This window comes from Dipodomys spectabilis, unplaced genomic scaffold (assembly GCF_019054845.1).
Source record: "Dipodomys spectabilis isolate Male_0828 unplaced genomic scaffold, ASM1905484v1 ptg000601l, whole genome shotgun sequence".
In the NCBI taxonomy this organism is placed as follows: Eukaryota; Metazoa; Chordata; class Mammalia; order Rodentia; family Heteromyidae; genus Dipodomys; species Dipodomys spectabilis.
Window position 1 is genome coordinate 306974 of NW_024871278.1, and position 16626 is coordinate 323599.

Here is a 16626-nt window from a genome sequence, read left to right on the forward strand (position 1 = left end):
GGCAAGCATCTGGTCTCCCAACCACTGAAACCCCCTCTTCGACCATCCCACACCTGGACCATCCTTTGCAGGCAAATATGTTTTACTTACTTTCTTTTTTCAGTTGTGGGGCTTGAATCCTAGGCCTAGGTGCTGTCCCTGAGCATTTCAGCTCAAGGCGAGCACTCTACTACTTAAGGCACAACACAACACCACTCCTGCTTTTTTGGCAGTTCGTTGGAGATAAGAGCTTCAGAGTTTTTCCAGCCCAGGCAGGCTTTGACCCCTGATCCTCTGATCTCACCTCCTGAGTACCTAGGATGACAGTCATGAGCTACTGCCACCCGGCCAAAGATACTTTTCCATGCTTGTCATCCTATCCCCTCAGGAGACTGAGATCTGAGGACTGCAGTTGGATGCCACCCTTGCCAACAAAGTCCATGAGAACTCTTTATCTCCAATAATAACCACCCAAACAAGTTGGAAGTGCAGCTGTGGCTCAAATGGTAGAGTGCTTGCTTTGAGTATAATGACAAGGGATAGGACCCAGTCCCTAGTTTCAAGCTTTTTCTAACAAAAACCCACCCAAGAAAGGGATGCAGGTGGGCATACGCGAACTGAAAGCTCACACATAATACTTAAGACTCCCAGAACAGACCCCATCCTGCTCTGATTCTCTAGAATCTATGTCCTACATCATGGTAATCTTAGATGGAACTTACCATGCACCAAGTCAGGATGTTCAAATACAATCGCATATTCAGGATCCCCTGACCTTATCAAAGAGTCAAGATCTCTCACTCTGCTGCCTCTACACTGGGTAGGGAGGTGAGGTCTAGTTATCCAATCACAGTATGTGGGAATGGAAGGATTTCTCGGCCAAGGGACACAGACTCAAGGGCTCCAGGTCCCTCTCTCTCAGGAAGGAGAAAAGGGCTGATCTCTCCCAGGAATGTTCCTGGGTTGTGAGAAACAACCCTGGTCAGAAACCAGTACCTCTGGTTTTCCCACCAGCCTCTATCCAAACCTGCCCAACCTTCAGTCTACCCTCTCTGAATCCCAGATCTGCCATCTAGGCTAAAGGCTGAGCCAGCAAACAGACCCATCTCTTCCTCTGAGAATGGCAATCACGGGGTCCTCGCACCCCCTTGAGGAAGTCTGGGGCAACAAGGGTCCTTACTCCCACCCGCATTCCCTGGCTGTCCTGTGATAGTGGCCAGCTTACTTCTGTTTCTGGTGGAGGAAAGAACAGGGCGGGTGTGTCAACTTCAGATTGAGCCCTGGAAAGTCCCAGTCCCCAAGAATGCACTGCACAGGCATCCTGCAGTGGACGATAGCCAGGTGGTCAATGGTGAACCCAATGTGCCAGGACTCTTAATAGCAGTGTGGCTGGGAAAAAGGCTCTATCACTTTTGGTATAGGTTTTCAGGCGAAATCATGGCAACAATGTCCTGACACTTCAAACCTGTGACCGTCTTCCCTCTTCCTCTTCCTTCTTATTCCTTCCCCCCACCCCCCACAGACACTCCCTCACTACAATACCTCCCTAGCCCTTGGACAGCTTGTTCTTATCTGACCAGAAAATAAACTCATTGGCACCAGGGACGATTGAAACCTGGTGACCTGCCCTGAGTCCTCGTGTCTACCTGAGGTTGCTTCCCTCTGCAGTCGGCTACCACACAGCTCCTGGATATCAGAAAGTTGCTGAGGTGTCAGTAGCTTGGTCCTACATACTGGCTTTAGGCTCTGAAATTGTCCCCACATAGATTGTAAGTGGTTGGCTACCTTGTTACAGGGACTCCAAACCAAGTCTCACATGTTCTCCCTTCTTCCTTCCTTTCCTCTTTTTCTCCATCCGGACTTCCTTCCTCTTTCTCTCTTTCCTTCCTTTCTCTCACTCCTGGACCTTGAACTCGGAGCCTAGGTGCTGTACCTGAGCATTTTTACTCAAGGCCAACGGACTATGGCTTGAGCCACATATCCATTTCTGGTGTTTTCTTTTTGGTAGTTACTTGTAGATAAGAGTTTTACAGGCTTTCCTGCTTGGGCTTCAAGCATCCATCCGCCCATCACAGCCTCCTATGTAGCCAGGATGACAGGTATGAAGCACCGGCATCCAGCTCAAACCAAGGTTTCTTCATGTGCTGTGGAACCAGCACTGGAAACTCTCATTGTCTATGACCACTCCAGATCCTGGTGCACACTGTAACTCTTTGTTGGATAAATAAATGAGCGTCTGTCTTCAAAAATACTACAAAGTCCCATCCCCATCAAGTAAGCATCCTGGTGGCTGGGGCAAAGCCTGATGTAGCTCTCCCACAGTTCTCCCTTCTCCCTCTTCCCACCCTCCTGGTGCCACAGAACTTAACTATTTTGGCTCTGAAGACTGTATCCATGGTGTGCTCGCTGGATTCCGGGGCCTCTGGGATGCCTATCTTCTCAAAGATCTCTGGCCAGCGGCTGACCGATAGGTGGCACTCAATTCCCCACTCAGGAGTGAATGAGGTTGCCATGAGCTGAAGGCCAGGCTCAAGGGGTCTACTCTCCTACCCCTGAGGCCAGCCAGGATGGCCCACCACATCTGGCCCCCAAATTTCATGTTGCAGATAAAGGATCCTCGAGGCATCTTTGGTTTCTGATTCTCCCAGAGTCCAGTGCAGGGGCTGAGAATTCTCTCTACTCACAGCTGGCTGCCTAGAGATGGTGAGGTCACAACCTCTGCTCCCCGTGACATCCTCAATGTTATGTATAGGTCGTAGGACCCCTACCAAGAAGACCACCAAGAGTCAGACTCTACAGCTGTTTTATTTAAATGGACTGCAGCTCGGGCCTCGTCCTACACTCTGACACAGCAGAGCCCAGGAAGAGAGCCCCGCGCTAAGGATTTACAGGACTTATGAAGGCACACAACCAGGTGCTTTAGTACTACGTGTTGCTCTGCTCTGAAACAAGCAACAAATTGTTACTGCCTCAAGTATTTAAGCCTTCACTCAACTGTGGTGGTCACACTAGAGAGAGTCAGAGGAGAATCAACAGCTGCTGCATAAAAGCAATCAAGGCACGACGTTCATAGCAGGAGACCATCTGGCTTGAGAACTCTGCTTGTAATACTTTGATTGTCATTGATTGTTGGCTGAAATGGTTCATCTAATTTGACCCATAATCCCAGGTGTTAGTGGAAATTGCCAGCTTCAAACAAAAAACCCTGGAAAAGGTAGCATTTTAGTTGTCCCAATCAAACTTAAAGGGTTCCAAAGTTAGTGGACCTCTTTTCTTTTGAGACAGCCTACATCAGGTTACAGAAACTGGCAGTCAGCAAGCCCTAGCTAACTGCCATGGCCTGATACCAAGCAGGCTCCAACAGGGGAATGCACTTCCCTACCACTGCCCAGCTGGAAATAGCACAGGCAGGACATAGATTAGAGTCTGCAGGATTCCAGGGAGGACTTCCCACCAGTGCACTACCCTGGGAGGTAATACACACAACCAGTGGGATCCCATAGCCCACTGGCCAGATGCCAATGGACACCGTCAATGCCCTGGGTAAAGTTGCCCTCTCATCCTCAGTAGTGGTGAACCATCTGCAATGTCACACCTCACCACTTCCTAGACCCTCCTAGCTTCACAGCCCCTGCCATACTCAACCCCCTCCATCTTGTTCCCTAATTACATTTGGCAGACACATTCCCAACCCTTGAATTAGCTCCAACTATACAAATGAGAGCACAGTGTCCTGCTGGAAGAGTGTGGCTGTGGTCACACTAGGCTCACAAGCCTTCAGGATTAAGACAGAAGGTATCAACTTTGGTGTGTGGTTCACACAGGCCTCCTAGGGGAGACCCACGCAGGCCCAGCAGCTACTGTGGGCTATAGGAAAGGGGGAAGAGAGAGGTGGGAAGGAATGTCTACAGAAATATTCCCCAAAGCAGCCATGAAACAGTGATGGTGAAAACAAAAATTATGGTTGGTCTCATACTTGGCATTGCTGAAAAAAAGAACAACAAATACAAACACACACACACGCACACACAAATCCAGAACAGTGACTGTAGACTCATCCATGCAGCACCTGCAATTTGCCAACTGATCACTCACCTGAGCACAGTCAGGCTCTCTCTCTCTCTCTCTCTCTCTCTCTCTCTCTCTCTCTCTCTCTGTCTCTCTTTCAAGCACACACACACACACACACAAATAGACTCAGAGTAGTGCCCCTGCTAAGTTTGTTGGTTCCTCATCTGGGACAATGTACAAGCTGGAGCACGGGAGTTCCCTTGTCAGAACCAGGGGCTCGACCCAAGGAAGCACCGCTCTAATAATGCTGAACCACCCTGCCTCTCCCTTTCTCCAGGGCCAGACACTTTCCCTTGGGAATAACCAGCCATGACTCCCCATTCACCAAAACCCTAGGCCAGGACTCTGGGCGAAGGAGTCCTGAGACAGGTGGCTCTTCAGAGCCTGGACTGAAAACAAGCAGGAGGTCATGGTGTACCCAGAGAAGTGTCTGACCTGGGGTGGGGGCAGTGTTGGGGAAATGGATGATATCCTAAAGGCTACATACATGGATGAACTTCCTACTCCAGCCTAGATGCTTCTGGATGATTGGTGGATTTTGGGGAGGATGAGGAAACCAGATGTGCCTGGAGCACCAGCAGATGGTGGCAGAGCTTGGAAATGTGATCACTCTGTGAGTGCTGTTGACAGCTGGAATGGGGGGGGGAACAGCAGTGTGTACCTGTGTTGGAGGGGCGTGTTCTTCCCAGACATTCACCTTCTATTTGACCCGTAGTACACTCACGTCCCTAGTGGGCTCTTCTGGAACTCTCCTCAGGGGAAAGGGTAAGCGAGCACAAAAGACAAGGGCTCCCACAGAATGGAGGGCTATGTTCTGCATCCAACACCCCCCCATCCCCAGAAAAAACGAAAACTCACAAGAAGGCAGGTGTTGAGGTGCTGCTCCCCAACTCTGACTAAAGCTACCAGGTTCCCCTAGGGAGAGAAAGGGTGCAGATGCATGGCTCTGTGGCTCCCACTGCTCTAGGCCAGGGGCTCAGTAGCGCCCCCTGTTCACCCATCCCTGCATCTGCCTTTTTCCTGGGACACTGGCCACTAAGGATGGGTATGGGATTCCAGGATCAACACCCACTCTCCCATCCCCCACTCCTGGGGCACATTTGTGGCAGAGTCAGGGCTGGCCTGCCTGGTGCTGGGGAGGCGCGTTTGGGACACAAGAAGGGAGGCAGGAGTCACGGGTCTGGATCCGTGGGGGGTGTAGGGTAGGGGGAGGTCGTGAGGTGCAGACCCGCGGGGCTTCCACTGAGGACCAAGACCGGGTCAGGGCTGCAACGAGAACAGGGGTGCACCATCGCTGGATGACTCCAAGAGGCACCACGGGTCCAAGCTAGCATCAACCTGTTTCAAACAAGGTGCCACAGGTAGGGCAGGAGAAGGGGCTGGGGCAGGGGCGGGCAGGTGGCAGGGCTGAGCTCACCCCCTCCACAGCTGAGCTCCTGGTGCAGGGGCCTTGGACTCAGGGCCTACCTGGCCTCTGAGCCTCCCTGGGGCTGTGAGAGGGATGTGCCTGCTGTGCTGGCTTTGTGTCCTCTGTGCTCCTGGCCCAGACCTGTGATCCTACAGCAGTGGAGCCCAGTCATGGATGCTGCCACCCCTGGTGCATGTGCCTTCTCTTCTCTGCTCTCTCTCTCTCTCTGCCCCCACTTCTCACCCAGGCTTCCCAGCCCCTGCTGCACAAGTATGCCAGTTCCCCTGTGCCCCTGTCTGCAGCAACTATGTGCCCCTTCAGCCACGCCTTGTCCTCCCCTCAGTCACACTACTTCCCCACCTCGGCCATGCTCCTGCCCCTGGCTTTGTGCTGCTCTGACTCTTCCTTAAGGCTACCAGGCCATGGCAGAAGCAGCCTCACCTCAGCTCAGGGCTTCCCCCCAACCCAGGCAGCTGTCTGGGGAAATTGAAGATCCCCTCAGCCCAACCACTGGGGGAGACTCTTCTCCATCCACCCCACAAACCAAGCAGGTGCAAGGTAATGCTCTGAGTTTTTGTGTGTGTGTGTGTGTGTGATTGTCCTCTCAAGGACTCAGAACATTGAATCTTTTGGGATGACAGCACACAGCACACTTATAAAAATGGAAAGGCTTGCAAAAAATTATATTAAGTGAAGTAAGCCAAGCCCAAAGAAATATAGGTCCCATGGTTTCTCTTCTTTGCAATATCTAGTATATGTATGAGTCAAGCAGAAAAGGTCAGATAATGTGATGTTAGGAAAATGAAACCTTAGATATGTATTTAAATGTTTTCTTTCTTTCATGCATTTGCTTCTAACTCATTTATAAGATTTTTTCTTTGTTGCTTTGTATGTCCCTCCCCCAAAGCATATCCCTTGCTTCTAATATATTTGATGTTGGTATAATTTGTGGAGGAAATGGGAAAAAACAAGTCGTTTAAGGATACAGGTGGACCCGTTGCAACTATGAGAAGTACATGTTGTCATGTGGAAAACAAACTTTACAACTTTGGTGCCGGGGTGGGGGGGTGGGAGGGAATTGGGTGGGGGAATGGGGGAGGCTGGGAAGGGATGTGAAGGGTAAACAAAGGAGGAGGCTGCAATAATTGATAAGAAATGTACTCATTATCTTGCCCATGTAATTGTAACCCCTCTGTACAGTATGTTCACAAAAAATTAAAATTAAAATAAAAAAAAGCAGTAAGAACCCTGTGTAATGGATTCAGCACAATGTGCCTTTTGAAGGACTCAGCACATAGATACTTTTGGAATCCTCATGGTAATTTAATTACCAATAAGATTAGACATGCCATTTTGACATCACTAAACTTAAATATCATAATATTATGGCATTATATATCTTAGTGACATTAGAGACATATTGTGAATTCCTATTCTGTGATTTCATTTTATTACAAGCTAGCAATATTGGTGGATATCAGAAATCTATTGTGACCTCAAAGCCATTATGACATGAAAATTACTTTGTGACATCACAATGCCATTGTGATATCATTAACCTGTTCTGACATCACAAACCTGTCCTGTCCATTGTTACCTCATCACCAATGTGACATCACAAAGCCATTGTGATATCACATTGCTATTGTGACATTACAATCACCTTGATACCTCCCAAACCCATTATGACATCTTTAGCACCTTTGAAAAAACACATGGCCTTTGTGACATCACAGTCCCTTTGTGTATCGATATCCTCATTGTGAAATATCAATTGAGATCAGATATGCCATTGTAATATCACAAAGCATTTACAATATAATCATTGGTGTGACATCACATTGTCATTATGAAAACAGGTCATTGTGACATCACAAATCTGTAATGACATCATACCAATATGACACCACATTGTCATTATGACAACATATATACATTATGAAGGCCTATTATGTGATTTCGTTGTATGTCAAATTGGGTTCATATCAAACACATTTGGACTTCATAACCATTGTGATATGACAATCCCTTTGTGATATAAGATTGCCATTGTGGTGTCTCTAAACTGTGACAACTCAAACATGCACTGTCCTCATAAGTTTTGTGACATGTTGCCACTGTGTTATGCCCATTGAGAGCTCAATCTATTTTCAATCTCATATTATTTCAGGTATGACATTAAATATTAGAAATATACTGTGATAGTATGAATATTGTGACATCACACTGCTAGACGTAATGACCATTGTGTCACATTGTCACATCACAAATCTGTTCTGACTTCATCACATTTGGGCCAACAAATGACTTTGGAATCCTCACAATCCCATTCTAAACTCATATACTCATTATGAGTTAATGACAATTGAGGTCTGAAATGCCATTGTCACATCACCAAACTACTGCGACATCACAAAACTATTTTGAACTCATCACTATCATGGCATCACTAACTAATTGTGATATAACAACACTCTTATGACATTATAATTTGACATCATATTGCAATTGTGATATTACTGAACCCTCATGCTTTCCCAAACCTATTATGATCTTATCACATCTTAGAAAATTATGGCCTTTGAGACATCAAGCTCCTTCCGTGAACTTGTATCATTGTGAACTTGTAGCAATTGAAAATTGAAATAAGATGTGATATTGCAAACTAGTTTTCACATCACTAAGCCATTTTTATATCATTAACACTTTGACAACCAGAACCTGTTAGGAACCCTAGCACTTTTGACAAAAAACATGGCCTTTGTTTCATCACAGTTCATTTGTATATGTCATTGTGACTTCATCCTCATATCCTCACTATAAACTAATGGCAATTAAGATCTGACATGCCATTGTGACATCATAAACCCTTTGTGACATTATCACCAGCGTGACATAAGACTGTCATTATGACACCATCAGCTCATTGTGACATCACCAAGCTACAGTGACACATAGCATTATGTCATCGCATTGCCATTTTGCTGTCATAGACACATTGTGAATGTATATCTTGTGATTTCATTCTATTTCAAATGTGGCATATCAGTTGATATCAGAAGCACATTGTGACCTCATAACCATTGTAAGATAATAAACCCTGTGTAACATCATAACCAGTATGACATTATATTGTTGTTATGACATCTTTAGCTTATGTTGAAATCACAAAATGATAATGACAGTATAGCATTTGGCATTGTCATTGTGACATCATTGTCACATTATGAATGCCAAATCTGTGATTTCATTGTATTTGAAATGTGACATGTGGGTTGATATCAGAAACTCATGGTGATGTCATTACCATTGTCTCATAAAAGTCCCTTTTTGACATCAATTTGGCAATGTGACATCACACTGGCAATGTGATGCTAGTAAGGCATCGTGATATCACAATGTTCATGAACTCACAATGGATTCCTGGTATCAACCAACATGCCACATTAGAAATAGAATCAAATAACATAATAGGCAAACACAATGTGTCTATGACATCAGAATGCCAATGTGATGTTGCAATGCTATTATGTCATTGTAGTTTTACATGTCAAAATGAGCATTATGATGTCATAATGGCAACATGATGTCACAATTATGATTATGTCAGAAAGGATTGGTTATGTTTCAATGGTATATCTTATGTCAGTTTTCATTAGTTCCCCATGAGGATATGCATACAAAAAGGTTCTGTGTTGTCACAGAGGCCATGTGTGTTTTCAAAGGTGGTAAGAGGTCATAATAAGTTTGGGATGGCCCAATGTGATCCATAATGTCACAATGGAAATGAGATATCCCATTAGGTTTTTGATGTCACAGTGGTGATGAGGTCACAACGATTTTGTGATGTCACAGTTTGTAATATCAGAATGATATATCAAATTTCAAGGACTCATAATTCAATATGAGGATACCAGGTGATAGAAGAAGCTCCATAGTATGAGGTCATACTATGTGAAAACCCAATGGGACAGTGATTTCACAATGACAATGTGATATCTCACCATCATGTTATAAGAATGTTTTGATGTCACAATTGATGATGTAATACTGATGAGGAGGTCGCAATAGATTTGAGATGTCCCAAGGGGTTGGTGATGGCACAATGCCATGTGGGATCTCAATTGTCATTAACACACCATGAGTCTATGAGTTTGGGAAGGGATTCTGATGTCAGCAAAGCATATGTAGTCAAAAAGGTGAAGAACCAACAGATCTGAGATGTCACAAAGTGACATAATGGTTATGATGTCCAGCGGTGTGATATCATGATGTTACACTGGATTTTAGATATCTCATGTCATATCTGAAATACGAGGTCGAACACAGATTTTCAACTCACAAATGGCCTAAGATATCACAATGGCATGTCACAAAATTATGAGAACAGGAGATGTATTTGATGTCACAGTGGGTTAGTGATATAACAAAGGGAATGTACTGTGACAAAGAAATTTAGATGTCACATAGGTTATGAGTTCACAATGGTTTCCTGATATCAACGCAGATGCCACATTTCAGATAGAATGAAATCAAAGAATAGGCATTCAAAATGGGTCTATGACATGAAAATGATAATGTGATGTCAAGGCAGCAATGAGGATAGTATATGTACTCATTACCTTGCTCGTGTAACTGTAATCCCCTGTACACTGTATTTACAATAAAAAAAACTCACAGAAGAAACAAAAGAAAAATATGGTATCGTGTCATTGGGGTTTGGTGATGTCACAATGAATGGTGGTGTCATAATGATAATGTGATTTCACAGTCATAATTATTGCACAAAGTATTTGTGATGATACAATGCTATATGTGATAACAATTTTCATTAGTTCACTATGAAGATATGAGTACACAAAGGGTCTGTGATGCCACAGAGGTCATGTGTCTTTTTTTCATTTTTTCATGTTTTGTTTACTGTGAAAAAACTGTACAGAGGGGTTAAAATTACATGGGCAAGATAATGAGTACATTTCTTATCAAACATTGTAGACTCCTCCTTTGTTTCCCCTTCCCATCTCTTCCCATCCTCTCCCTGCCCCTCCACCCAATCCTCCCCGCTCCCCCTCCTCCCCCAATGAAAGTTCTAAAATTTGTTTTCGACATAAGGACTTGTATATCTCAAGAGTTCACAATAGCTTTGTGATGTCACAATGTGATTGTGAAGGCACAACAGCAATGTGATGTCACAATGGTTTTGTGATGTTACAGTGGTGATAAGGTCACAATGAGTTTGTGATGTCATTATGAGTTTGTAATATCACAATGACATTTCCAATTTCAATTTCTACTAGTTCACAATGAGGAAACAATTTCAAAGAAAGAAAAGCTCCAAATACCATGAGTTTTTAGACATAATTTTTGCGATATGCTGCCATTAGGATATTTTAGGCCTTTAGTAAGTTTATAATCTGTTTTCAAACTCATAATAATTCAGGTATGACATATGATATCAGAAATTGACTCTGACATGAACATTGTGACATCACATTGATAGACATCAAGAACATGGTGTCACATTGTGAACTTACAAATTTGTTAGGGCTTCATCACTTTTGTGCCAACACATGACTTTGGAGACAACACAGTCCCTTTGTGAACTCATATTTTCATTGCGAATTAATGACATTTGAGATCCGGCATGCCATTGTGACATTTTCAACAAATTGTGACAGCACAAACCTATTATAGTAGAAACACATTGTGATCTAATAGCCATTGTGGTAGCACAATCCTTGCATGACCCCATATTTCGATAGTGATATCACTAACCCAATGTGAAATTCCAATCCTCTCATACCCAATCCAGGTATGAAATGTGATACCCGAATCCAGTGTGACATCTTGATCATGGTGACATAACACTGATAGATGTTATGAGCATTTTGTCACAGTCTGACAACACACACCTGTTAGGACTTCATCACTTTTGTGACAACGCATGCCTTTGGAGACATCACAGTCCCTTTGTGAGCTCATATACTCATAGTGAGTTAATGACAATTGAGATCACATGTGTCATTTTGATATCACCAACACATTGTGACATCACACACCTCTTGGAAACTCATCACCAGTGTGACATTACCAATTGTGGTATCAAAACATTATAAAGTCATCATATTGCAGCATCACATTGCCATTGTGATGTCACTGTTCACTGTGTTTTCAAAAACCTACTGTGTCTTCACAGCATTTCAGAAAATTCATAGCCTTTTATACTGCAGTCTTCTTCTGTGAACTCATATCCTCATTGTGAAAGAGAAGCAACTTAAATTGGACATGCGATTATGAGATGTGACTTCACAAAATTATTTGATTTCATCACCAATGTGACATCATAAACCCCTTGTGAGCTTTCGTTGCCATTTGACATCACTATCACATTGTGACATCCCAAACCTATTAGGACCTCTTAGCACCTTGAAAAAACACATGGCCTTTGTGACATCACAGTCCTTTTGTTTAACTATACCCTCATTATGAACTGAAAATTGATACAAACATGCCATTGTAACATCACGAACCCTTTGTGACAACACAAGTGTGACATAATATATTGTCATTATGGCAGCATCAACTACTTTTGACATCACAAATCTACAATGACAAGATAGCATTATGAGATCCCACTGCCATTGTGATGTTATAATAAGTTTATGAATGCCTGTTTTTAATCTTTTTTTTCCGTTGTGGGGCTTGAACTCTGCGCTTGGGTGCTGTCCCTGTTCTTCAGCTCAAGGTGAGCACTCTATTGCTTCAGCCACTGAGCCACTTCTGGTTTTCTAGTGGTTTTCATTGGAGATAAGAGTCTCATAGACTTTCCTGCCTGAGCTGGCTTTGAACTGCGATCCTCAGATCTCAGCCTCCTGAGTAGCTACGTTTACAGGCATGAGCCACTGGCGCCCGGCTTTTTCATTCTATTTCAAATTTGACATGTGTGTTGATATAAGAAACATAATGTGACCTCATAACCATTGTAACATAATAAATCATCAGTGATATCAAATTGTCATTATGACACCATCAGCTCATTGAGACATCACCAAACAACAATGGCATCATAGCATTATAAATCACTGTGACATTGTTATGACGTAACAGTGTGAAGGCCTATTCTGTAAATTCACTCTGTTTCAGAAACCCATTTTGACCATATAACCAATGTGATATCACAATCCTTTGTGACATAACATTGCCATTGTGATATTATTAACTTGCTGTGCCATCACAACCAGTCCTGAACTTGCAAGTTTTGTGACATGCTGCCATCATCATATAGTAGGGCATTTGTGAGCTCATAATCTGTTTTCAATCTCATATTTCTGGTATGACATGTGATATCAGAAATCCCTTATGACATCATACTGCCAGATGTAACGACCATTGTGTCACATTGTGACATCACAAAGCTGTTAAAAAGGCATCACATTTGTGACAACACATGCCTTTGGAGACATCACAGTCCCTTTTTGAACTCATATATTCATTATCAATTAATGACATTTGAGATATCCCATGCCACTCTGACATCATGAACCTATTGTGACATCACAAACTTATTGTGACCTTATCACGAGAATGGTATCAACAACTAATTGTGGTATCAAAGCATTATTTTGACATTATATTGTGGTATTGGCATTGTTATTTCACTGTCCCATTGTGTTTTTACAAACCTATTATGGCCACATCACATCTTAAATAATTCATGGCCTTTGAGACTTCAAGCTCTTTCTGTGAACTCGTGTACATATTACCTCTAAGGCAAGGAGACAAACCATTGAGTAACATTTAATTCAATAAATCTATTTACACTAGAAAGGAGACTGTGATTACCTTATCCTGAACTGTATAACCAGGTCCAAGATCAGCCTTGACCACCAAACCTCAGACCTCCAATGGGCAGCCCCGCCCTATCTTAATTGGTCTGCAAACCACCAGCCAAAAAATTATGAGTTTCAAAGCTCCAAACCACAATGGGCAAGGCTTTTAACTTTTCCATTACTCCCTACTTCACTACAGACCTGTTATTCCTTTCTGGTCTTTCTCTTTTTCCCTTCCACCATTTCCTTCTTCTCTTCAGGCCTCTCCAGGCTCCACAGGCCTACACTACTCTGCCCTAATGACCACTTTTCTGCTTCCTCTCTTCTCAGGTTTTTCCCTTCCTGCTGTCTTACCACTTTCTTCCATCCGGGTAGCTCTCATTTTTATCTCCCCTTCCAATTCTCTGAAAATGCAACTTATACATAGGTTGTACCCGTCCTCACTCCAATGGGTCTTCTGCCTAACAGTTTTCAACCGTCACTTCTCAAACTGCCCAATGTTCAATCACTTCTTGACAGCTCACCATGTGAGGCTTGACACCTTGACCTTTGGTGGCATTCCCCACACTCTCTGGTGGGCCAGGCCAAGAATTTACAAAAATTAATGGCTCCGACAGATAATTCTGTCTCCACTGGTTATTACAGTATCCTCATAGTGAATTAGAAGAAATTGAAATTGTATATGTCGTTATTATATTACATACTTGATGAGACATCACTAACCCATTGTGACCTCATCACTGCGATGACATCATAAACTCATTGTGATATCACATTGCCATTGTGCCACTATGATCACATTGTGACATCCCAAACCTATTATGACCTCAGAAGCTTTGAAAGAAAGCATAGCTTTTGTGACGTCACAGGCCATTTGTGTACCCATAGCCTCATTTTAAGATAATGAAGATTGAGATCATACATGCCTTTTTAACATCGCAAAAACTTTGTGACATCATTACCAGTGTAGCATCACATTGTCATTATGAAAACATCAGCAAATTAGGACACCATAAAACTATGACACCATAGCATTACGACATCATATCGTCATTGTGATGTCACAGATATATTGGAATGCCTATTCTGTGATTCCATTCTATTTCAAATGTGGCAGGTGTGTTGATATCAGAAATATATTGTGACCACATAATTATTATGACATCACAATACCTTGATGACACCACATTGCCATTATGATATCACTAACCCACTGTGACATCACAAACCTGTCCTATTCTCATAAATTTTTTGACATGCTACCGGTGTGATCTCTTCGGCATCACTGAGTTCATAAATTGTTTAACTCATACTTCAGGTATGACATGTGATATCAGAAATCCACTGTGACATCATGACCACTGTGACATCACACTGCCAGATGTCATTACCACTGATTCACATTGTGATATCACAAACCTTTTAAGACTCATTACACTTGTGCCAACATATGCCTTTGGATACATCATTATCCCTTATGAACTTATATAATCATTGTCAATTAGAGATCTGGCATGAGATTATGACATCACCATCCCATTGTGAAATCACAAACCTATGTGACCACATCACCTGTATGGATCACCATTTGTGACTTCAAAACAATACTATCTCATGTAATGGTAACATCACATTGCCAATGGGATATCTCTGTCCCATTGCATTTTCACCAATCTATTATATCCTCATAATATTTTACAAAATTTATGGCCTTCCTGACTTCTAGCTCCTTATATGAACTTGTATCTTCATTGTGATCTAGTAGAATGAAATTGGACATGTAGTGGTGATATTACAAATTCATTGTGACATCACTATCCAAGTGTGACCTTATGACCACTGTGACATCACAAACCCATTGTGACATCACACTGCCATGATTACCTTCTGATATCCCAAACCTGTTGTGATCTCTTAGCACTTTGAAAAGGCACATGGTGTTTGTAACACCACAGTTCTTTTGGGTAACCATATCCTCATTATGAACAAAGGACAACTGACATCAGACATGCCATACCATTACAAACTCTTTGTGACATCATCTACAGAGTGAGATCACATTGTGGTTAGGATACCATCAGCCCACTGTGACATCCCAAAATGACAATGACATCATAGCATTATGACATTACATTTTCATTGTGAGGTCATAGAGACAAAGTGATTGCCTATTCTGTGATTTCATTCTATCTCAAATGTGGCATATAGAAACCCATTGTGACCACATCACCATAGAGCCATTGCAATCCCTTTGTGACCTCATATTGATATTGTGATATCATTAACGCAATGTAACATCACAAACCTGTCTTGTCTTCATAAATTTTGTAACAAGCGACTACCTTGATCTGGGCTGGATGCCCAGAGCTAATTGCAGCCTCAACCATGAACCCTCAGACCTCAAAAGAGCAGCCCAACCATTTGTTAACTGGTCTTCAAACAATCAACCTCCAAAATAATCATCTCCAAAGCTCCACACTTCAAAGACAGGGCTTTTCCTTTCTCTTCATCCTCCTTCTCTACAGACATGTCCTACCTTTCAGGTCTTTTCATTTTTTCCTTCCACAATTCCCTTCTTCTCTACAGGTTGCTGTACTCTTGACAGGCCTTCCCTGCCCTGTCCAGGTGGCCAGGTGCTGTCCTTTACCTCCTGCTCTCCCTCAATTTCCTCTTCTCCCATATCTTTACCCTCTTGCAGTCTCATCACTTCTTTCCTTCCAGGTCTTTCCCCTTTTTCTTCCCCCTTCTGTTGCTCTGAACATGCAACCTATATATAGGCTGTACCCTGCCCCCACTAAAATATGTTTCCTGCATAACACTTTTCAATCATCACTTCCCAAATGTCCATGCCCAATAACTTCTTGGCAGCGCACCATGTGGAGCTTAACGTCCTATCTCTTCAGCAGCATGTCCTGCCCACTCCAGCGGCATGCACCCCCCTGTCTGGTGGTCCAGACCAGGAGGTCATGATGACTATCTGTTCCCGTGGATTATAGGGGTACTGCTGGTAATTACAGTGTCCTGATGGTGAACTAGTAGTGATTGAAATTGGACAAATAATTGTGATATTACAAACTCATGACCTAACTAACCCATTGTGACCTCAAAACCACTTTGACATCATGAACCCATTGTGACATCACATTGCTGTTTAGACACCAGGATCACATTGTGACATCCCAAATCTATTATGACCTCTTATAACCTTCGAAAAATACATAGCTTTTTGACATCACAGTGCCTTTGTGTACACAAACCCCACTGGGAAATATTGACAATTGAGAATCAGACATGACATTTTAACATCAAAAAGTTTGTGAGGTCATCACAACTGTATAT

General features: G+C 43.0%; 1 pseudogene; it reads right to left on the reverse strand.

Moving 5' to 3' along the window:
• Nucleotides 1–16626, reverse strand: part of LOC122100780 — a 105739-nt pseudogene that overhangs the window by 83999 nt on the left and 5114 nt on the right.